This window comes from Heterodontus francisci, chromosome 33 (genome assembly GCF_036365525.1).
Source record: "Heterodontus francisci isolate sHetFra1 chromosome 33, sHetFra1.hap1, whole genome shotgun sequence".
Lineage (NCBI taxonomy): Eukaryota > Metazoa > Chordata > Chondrichthyes > Heterodontiformes > Heterodontidae > Heterodontus > Heterodontus francisci.
Window position 1 is genome coordinate 22,182,218 of NC_090403.1, and position 9,052 is coordinate 22,191,269.

A 9,052-nucleotide genomic window follows, 5' to 3' on the forward strand; every position below is an offset into this window, starting at 1 on the left:
TAAATATATTTCGGGAAATATTTTGCTCTTTAAGGATTGCCAGGGTTTTTTTTGAGGAAAATGAAGAGCACAGTTTTGAATGTGGCTGGAATAACAAAAAGGTAAATCCCAAGCCCCAACTCAGAACTTTGATTCAATGAACAAGTATAATTTCATTGCAGTATTCAGAGATTGGAGCTACAACATTTTAAATGGGCCGGACAGACCAACAGAAGATCTTCTTTTCATGTGACAATTTTAAGTTAGCAGAGTTTCCCACAGTCAGTGAAATGATCGGTGGTGCAGATGAAATGAACAGGTCTTGAGGAAGACAGAGAGAGAGATAGTGAGGCAGATTAGTTTCAGAGAGTAAAGAAAGAAATTGCATTTATATAGCACCTTTCACATTCCATGGACATCCCAATACTTTTCATAGCCAATGGATTATTTTTGAACTCGAGTCACTCTTGGAGGCAAATGTCAGCTAACTTGTTTACATCATGGCCTCTTAAAAAGCAAATAAATGAATGACTGGATAATCAATGTTTGGTCGTGTTGAAATGGTGCCAGAATATTTGGAAAACTCCCAGCTCCTCTACCAATAGTTTCATGGGCTCTTTCACATCAGGACCTCGGTTTAATATCTCACCGGAAAGATGGCATGTCCAACAATGCAGCAGCTCCTGACTCATATGCTGCAGGGTCAGCCAAGGTTATGTGTGCTTATTCATTGTGTGGCAACCTTTTAATGGATGGGAGCTGAGGCAGCTGAAAAGCAAGAGACATAAAACAGATTGTAAACGTTTCTACTGGTTCGTAAATAGGAAGAGATTAGTGAAAGTAAATGTGAGTCCATTAAAGGTAGAGACAGATGAAATTATAATGGACAATAAGGAAATGGCAGAGATATTAAAAAAATAACTTGTATCTGTCTTCACAGTAGAAAACACAAAAACCATTCTGGATATAATGGGGAAACAGGAGTCCAGAGAGAATGGAGAACTTAAAGAAATCAGTGTAAGTAAAGAAATAATACTGGAGAAATTAATGGGACTAAGTGACAACAAATCCCCTGGGCCTGACAACCTGCATCCAAGGGATTTAAAAGAGGTAACTGCAGAGATAGTGGATGCTTTGGTTTCGATCATCCAGAATTCCCTAGATTCTAGAGCAATTTCCAAGGATTGGAAGGAAAAAAAATCTGTTTCTTTAAGAGAGGAGGAAGAGAGAAAACAGGGAACTATACGCCAGTTAGCCTAACATCAGTAGTAGGCAAAATGCTAGAATCCCCTTAGGCCCCCACCTCAATGAATTTCACGCTCGGCATGACGTTGAGCTCTTCTTCCGTCGCCTCCGCCTCCGGGCTCACTTCTTTGACCAGGAGTCCTTCCCCCGATCAGTAGACCCATTCATCCACCTCCAGCATTCTCCCTCTACTTGGACTCCTGCCCCTGGCCTCTTACCCACTCTTGATCTTTTCATTGAAAACTGTTGGCGCGACATTGGTCATCTCAATTTCTCTGCCCCCCTCACTCACTCTAACCTGTCCCCCTCTGAACTTGAGGCACTCCGTTCTCTCAGGTCTAACCCTGACATGGTCATCAAACCTGCAGACAAGGGTGGTGCTGTTGTTGTATGGCGTACCGACCTCTACCTTGCAGAGGCTCAACGCCAACTCTCAGACACTTCTTCCTACCTCCCTCTGGACCACGACCCCACCACCGAACATCAAGCTGCTGTCCACAGGACTGTCACTGACATCATCTCCTCGGGAGATCTTCCCTCTACAGCTTCCAACCTCATAGTCCCACAGCCCCAGACAGACCGCTTCTACCTCCTTCCCAAAATCCACAAACAGGACTGTCCTGGTAGACCCATTATTTCAGCCTGCTCCTGCCCCACAGATGCTGCCAGACCTGCTGAGTGATTCCAGCATTTCTTGTTTTTGTTTCAGATTTCCAGCATCCGCAGTATTTTGCTTTTATTTCTTCCTATCTTGACTCTATCTTTTCTCCCTGGTCCAGTCTCTTCCCACCTACATCCGTGACTCTTCTGACGCCCTACGTCATTTTGACAATTTCCAGTTTCCTGGTCCCAACCGCCTCCTCTTCACTATGGACGTCCAATCGCTCTACACCTCCATCCCCCACCAGGATGGTTTGAGGGCTCTGTGCTTCTTCCTTGAACAGAGGCCCAACCAGTCCCCATCCACCACCACCCTCCTCCGCCTGGCTGAACTTGTTCTCACATTGAACAACTTCTCCTTCAACTCCACTCACTTCCTTCAAGTGAAAGGTATTGCAATGGGTGCCCGCATGGGTCCTCGTTATGCCTGTCTTTTTGTGGGATATGTCGAACATCCCTTGTTCCAGTCCTACTCAGGCCCCCTCCCCCAACTCTTTTTCCGGTACATTGATGACTGTATCGGTGCCGTTTCCTGCTCCCGCCCTGAACTGGAAAACTTTATCAACTTTGCTTCTAATTTCCACCCTTCTCTCACCTTTACATGGTCCATCTCTGACACTTCCCTTCCCTTCCTCAACTTCTCTATATCCATCTCTGGTGATAGACTGTCTAGTAATATCCATTATAAGCCCACTGACTCCCACAGCTACCTCGACTTACACCTCCTCGCACCATGTCTCCTATAAGGACTCCATTCCATTCTCCCAGTTTCTCCATCTCTGACACATCTGCTCTGATGATGCTACCTTCCATGACAGCGCTTCTGATATGTCTTCCTTTTTCCTCAACCGAGGATTCCCCCCCACTGTGGTTGAAAGGGCCCTCAACCGTGTCCGGCTCATTTCCCGCACCTCTACCCTCATCCCTTCCCCTCCCTCCCAGAACCGCGACAGGGTTCCCCTTGTCCTCACTTCCCACCCCATCAGCCTCCATATCCAAAAGATCATCCTCTGCCATTTCCGCCACCTCCAGCATGATGCCATTACCAAACACATCTTCCCCTCCCTTCGCCTGTCAGCATTCTGAAGGGATCGTTCCCTCCGCGACACCCTGGTCCAGTCCTCCATTACTCCCACAACCTCATCCCCTTCCCATGGCACCTTCCCCTGCAATCGTAGGAAGTGTAATACCTGCCCAATTACCTCCTCTCTCCTCACTATCCCAGGCCCCAAACACTCCTTTCAGGTGAAGCAGCGATTTACTTGTACTTCTTTCAATGTAGTGTACTGTATTCGCGGCTCACAATGTGGTCTCCTCTACATTGGGGAGACCAAACGCAGACTGGGTGACCGCTTTGCGGAACACCTCCGCCCAGTCCGAAAGCATGACCTCAAGCTTCCGGTTGCTTGCCATTTCAACACTCCCCCCTGCTCTCATGCTCACATCTCTGTCCTGGGATTGCTGCAGTGTTCCAGTGAACATCAACGCAAGCTCGAGGAACAGCATCTCATTTACTGATTAGGCACACTACAGCCTGCCGGACTGAACATCGAGTTCAATAATTTCAGAGCATGACAGGCTCCATTTTACTCTTAGTTTCAGTTATTTTTTTCTTTTTCCTTTTAAAATTTTTTTTTTGTGTCTATTTTATTTTATTTCATCTTTGTTTGTTCAGTTTGCTTACCCACTGTCTTTTTTTATGTTTATACTTGCGGCTGTTCAATTTTCAGTCTGTTAACACCCTATGTGTACTAATGCTTTGTTTTTCAACACATCATTAACATATTGTTTGCCTTTGCTCCATGACCTTCTGGTCAGCTATTCTGTGACCTTGTTCTATCTACACCTTCTCCTTTGTTATCTCTTGCCCCACCCCCGCTTTACTCGCTTATCACCTTTTACGTTTCTAATATTTGCTAGTTCTGAAGAAGGGTCACTGACCTGAAACGTTAACTCTGTTTCTCTCTCCACAGATGCTGCCAGAGCTGCTGAGTATTTCCAGCATTTCTTGTTTTTATTATGCTAGAATCTATTGTTAGGGATGTGGTTACAGGGCACTTAGAAAATCATAATATGATTAAGCAGAGTCAACAGGGATTTATGAAGGTAAAATTCTGTTTGAAAATGTTAGAGCTTTTTGAGGATGTAACTAGTAAGATGGATAAGGGGGAACCAGTGCATAGAGTGTATCTGCATTTTCAAAAAGCAGTCGATAAGGTGCCACAGAAGAGGTTATTGTATAAAATTAGGACTCCGGTGATTGGGGTAATATATTAGCATGGATTGAGGATTGGTTAATGGACAGAAAACAGAGAGTAGGAATGAACGCAACATTTTCGGGTTGGCAGTTTGTAACTAGCAGGTTACTGCAAGGATCAGTACCTGGGCCTCAGCTATTAATCTATATTCATGAATTAGATAAGGGGACTGAGTGTAACATATTCAATTTTGCTGATGAAACAAAGTTAGGTGGAAAAGAAAGTGGTAAGGACGGCACAATGAGGCTGCAGAGGGATATAGACAGGGTGGGCAAGTGGGCAAGAACATGGCAGATGGGATACAATGTAGTGAAGTGTGAAGTTATCCACTTTGGTTGGAAAATTAAAAAGGCAGAATATTTTTTGAATGGTGAGAGAACGGGAAATGTTTGCATTCAGAGGCACCTTGGTGTCCTTGTACGTGAATCACAGAAAGTTAACATGCAGGTACAGGAAGCAATTAGGGATGCAAATGGTATGTCAGTTTTTGATACAAAAGGAGTGGAGTGTAAGAATAAAGAGGTCTGTGAGAGGTGATCAAATTGAAACATATAACATCCTGAAGGGACTTGGCAGGGTAGATGCTGAGAAAATGTTTCCCCTCGCTGGGGAATCTAGAATTCGAGGTGACAGTCTCAGAATAAGGGACTGAGATGAAGAGAAATTTCTTCACTCAAAGGGTTGTGAATCTTTGGAATTCTTCACCCAGAGAGGCGAGGATGATCAGTCGTTGAATATATTTAAGTCCAAGATGGTTAGATTTTTGGGTACTAAGTGAATTAAGGGACCTGCAGATAGTGTGGCAAGGTGGAGTTGAGGTCAAAGATCAGCCATGATCTTATTGAATAGCATAACAGGCTGAAAGGACCAAATGGCCTACTACAGCTCCTATTTCTTATACTGTTATGTAAAAGTGATTCCTTTAATTGTGTTAAAATTGTATTAGGGGCTCCTTTGGTCTAGTTTCATAATGAAATTCAGGAAAGTCAAAGCCCACTCCAGGCCAGTCAACATTTTTCACCAACACTGTTACTCCAGAATGTCCAGGATCATTTTTGATCCTACTTCTTCCAATATAAGGTAAAAGAAGATCTTTTGCAAGGTAAAAGCAAAAACCTGCAGATACTGGAAATCTGAAAGAAAAAAAGGAAATGCTGGAAACACTCAAAAGGTTTGGCAGCATCTGTGGAGAAAGAAACAGTTCACATTTCAGCTCAATGACCTTTCATCAGACGAATCCATCATAAGTCCTAAAACCATCATAATTTGCTGAGAAAATAATAGCATGTGACCAAAGGGCATCTCGTCTGTAACTTCCTTGTTATCTTTAGGTACGCGCTGTATTTGCACCGTAATTGCCCATTAAACTCATCACAGAAAGTTAAGTCCAGTAATTAATACCCAAGTATCCTTTTAACATTCTGATAATTATTGATGCCTGTCAATCAACCTCTCTAGCCTAGAAAGTGAACAATTTAAACTGTGGAGCCTCATTCCTTCAGATAGGGATTTGTTGTTGAAGATTTTGAAACTGTCAAATTGTAAATTTTTAATTTGGTTTTTATTTTTCCTTTCTGATTCTTTTCTCTCTCTCTCTTAATCCAATCTTTCTTTCCCTCTCTTTATTTCTCTTTCTGCACCTGATTTGACATTGATTCACCAACTCCAACGCATCCACCCTCTTAACCTTCCTCATGATTTTTCAATACTTTAATCTTGTTGAGTAAGGAGATGCACTGTTTGTCCCGACATTCACCAAGGTCACAGATGCCCAGTTGCCCTTGCAGCACTGTTATTAGCTCGCATTTCCAGCAATTTAGTGGGAAAAAATTATTTTGAGGCGAAGAGTGCAGGAAAATGTCTAACAGGGCCTATTGCGAGATGTCCTGCTCCAGCAAATTCTGGCGCAACATTTTAAAGTAACATTTAACACATGGCTTATATTTTCTATCACAAGCACTTTGGTCTGTAGCAAATCAGACATTTCTAAAGATAATCTGAAGAACTGATAACTATTTTTAGTCTAATTTGGTGTAAGACATTGGCTGGAATTTTATGTTGGGTAGGAGGCCCTCCACCCCAGCTGAAAAATCGGTGGCGAGCCCGCCTCCGCTTGACCTGAGGAGCCAGGCTGGGACTTTTCACTCCCCAGGCCTTTAATTGGTCTTGGGAGGGACTTGCACCTCCTTGAGGCAGGACGTCCCGCCTAATGGACGCCTAAGAGCCGGCAGCTCTTAGTCCCAGCAGCGCCACTGGGAGTGGTGGCCACTGCTGGGCCTACACCCAGCCATCGGAGGCAAGAGGAAGGACCGGGCCTGGAACTCAGGCAGGTTTGTGGGGCCTCACTGGGGACAATCGGCCGGGCTCTGGCAAGGGCCGTTGGTTGAGGGTGGGGTGTGGGTGGTGATTGGGGAGTGTTGTGTGTTGGTGGCGGTTGGGCTTTGAGGGCGCTGCATAAAATTGCAGCGGAGGCAGGAAGACGTCTGGAATGGCCCTCCCTGCGACCCATTTGCAGCACCCCGTCCCCCACCCTCACCAGCCCACTCGTTTTGCGGGGGAGGGGGGAGGGGATAAAATTCCTGCCATTGATTCAGCCTGTATTATATGTTTGGAATCATCTATGCTTTTCAACAAGGTATTTCCAACACTGTCCAGGTCAACATTCATCCGTCAATTAACGCCAATGGTGTTCCACACTGCAAAATGGCTGCCATATTAATTTACGTAAGAACAGTCACTGCGCTTCACAAGTGAATAAATGGAAAGAAACACAGACAAGAGCATGAAAATGTACAGTTTCCCCCACGCTTAAAACATTGGAGACAGAAGTCAGTAATTTAAAAATAATCTCTGAGTGCATACTTGCTATGTTTTTGGTCTCTGTCTATCATTTTGAGATTGCATTACAGTGGTTACACTTTCACAGAATGTGTGAGATCTGAAATAGAAATTGTTGCTTGTTAGCAACGCATGAGAAAAAATGCTGTCAAACCCATTTTTAACACTTACCAGATTCCACATGCAACTTATTATATTCTCAATGTTAATAACTTGATCTCCCCAAAGGTTTATTGCAATTATTTCTCTTTGTTACTTTTATAAATCTTACACTAATCTCATTATCCCTTTGACTCAAGTGTCATTATATACAGCAGCTTGTGGGCAAATTGGGATTTTCTCCATATTTATAATTGGATTACTTAACTTATCATAGAATCTGACAGCACTGAAGGAGGCCATTCAGCCCATTGTCTCTGTGCTGGCTCTTTGAAAGAGCTGTCCAATTAGTCCTACTCCCCCTGTTCTTTCTTCATACTCCTGCTATTTGTTTCCTTTTCAAGTATTTATCCAATTGTATTTTGAATGTTATTATTGAATCTGCTTCCATCACCTTTTCAGGCAGAGCATTCCAGATCATAGCAAGTGGCTGGGAAAAAAAACTCCTCATCTCTCTTCTGGTTCTTTTACCAATTATCTTAAATCTGTCTCCTCTGGTTACCATCCTTCTCTCCAGTCGAAACAGTTTCTCCTTATTTATTCTATCAAAATCGCATTATACTTTTGACCGCCTCTATTAAATCTCCTCTTAACCTTCTATGCTTGAAGGAGAACAATCCCAACTTTTCCAGTTTATCTACAGAAATGAAGTCTGTCATTCCCGGTACTATTCCAGTAAATCTTTCCTGTATCCTTCCTAAAGTGACGTGCCCAGAATTGAACGCTGTACGCCAGCTGAGACCTAACCAGTGTTTTATAAAGGTCCAGCATGGCTTCCTTGCTTTTGCCTCTATTTACAAAGCCAAGGAATCCCAGTTCGGACCAACCCCCTATCCCAAAAATTTCCACCATGGTAAATTACATCAAGATCCTTCACTTCATCTGTGCATGCTAGCATTATTTTCGAATGAGCTACAGTTTATTTAGCTAACTCCCCCTTTTCAAAATACTTTTTTTATGCCTCTTTAAGAGTAAGAGTAACAATCAACTGAATTTTCCCCTCAGAGGTGGGAAATAGGAGGCACGACTGTTTTCACATCCCTAACCCGCCTCCTGTGGAAAACTGATTAAAGTCAATTAAATATTGGGAAGACTGAAGCCATTGTTTTCGGTCCCTGCTCCAAACTCCGTTCCCTAGCTACTGACTCCATCCCACTCCCTGGCAACAGTCTGAGAGTAAGCCACTCAGTTCGCAACCTTGGTGTCACATTTGACCCCGAGATGAGCTTTTGACCTCATATTCACTCCATCACTAAGACTGCCTATTTCCACCTTCGTAACATCACCCGACTTCACCCCTGTCTCAGCTCATCTGCTGCTGAAACCCTCTTTCGTGCCTTTCTTACCTCTAGTCTTGACTATTCCAATGCACTCCTGGCTGGTCTCCTACACACTACCCTCCTTAAACTTGAGGTCATCCAAAACTCTGCTGCCCATGTCTTAGCTCGCACCAAGACCCGTTCCCCTATCACCCCTGTGCTCGCTGACCTACATTGGCTCCCAGTCAAGCCACATCTTGATTTTAAAATTCTTATCCTTGTTTTCAAATCCCTCCACGGGCTCGTCCCTCCCTATCTCTGTAATCTCCTCCAGCCCCCACAACCCTCCGAGATATCTGCATTCATCTAATTCTGGCTTCTTGAACATCCCTGATTTTAATCGCTCCACCATTGGTGGCTGCGCCTTCAATTGCCAAGGCCCCAAGCTCTGGAATACCCTCCCTACACCTCTCCTCCTCACTTTCCTCCATTAACACACCCCTTGAAACGTACCTCTTTGACCAAGTTTTTGGTCATCTGACCTAATATCTCCTTTTGTGGCTCAGTGTTATACTTTGTTTTATAATGCACCTGTAAAGTGGTTGGGACGTTTCACAATTTTCACTTGGGTGAACCTTTAATTGATATGGAGAC

General features: G+C 43.9%; 1 long non-coding RNA gene across 1 annotated transcript; it reads left to right on the top strand.

Moving 5' to 3' along the window:
* Nucleotides 1-736: 736 nt before the first annotated feature.
* On the top strand, nucleotides 737-7,148 carry LOC137347892 (uncharacterized). The gene is made up of 3 exons (XR_010969040.1): nucleotides 737-825; nucleotides 920-996; nucleotides 6,798-7,148. It is a non-coding gene; the product is annotated as an uncharacterized lncRNA (long non-coding RNA).
* The last annotated feature ends 1,904 nt before the right edge of the window (nucleotides 7,149-9,052 follow it).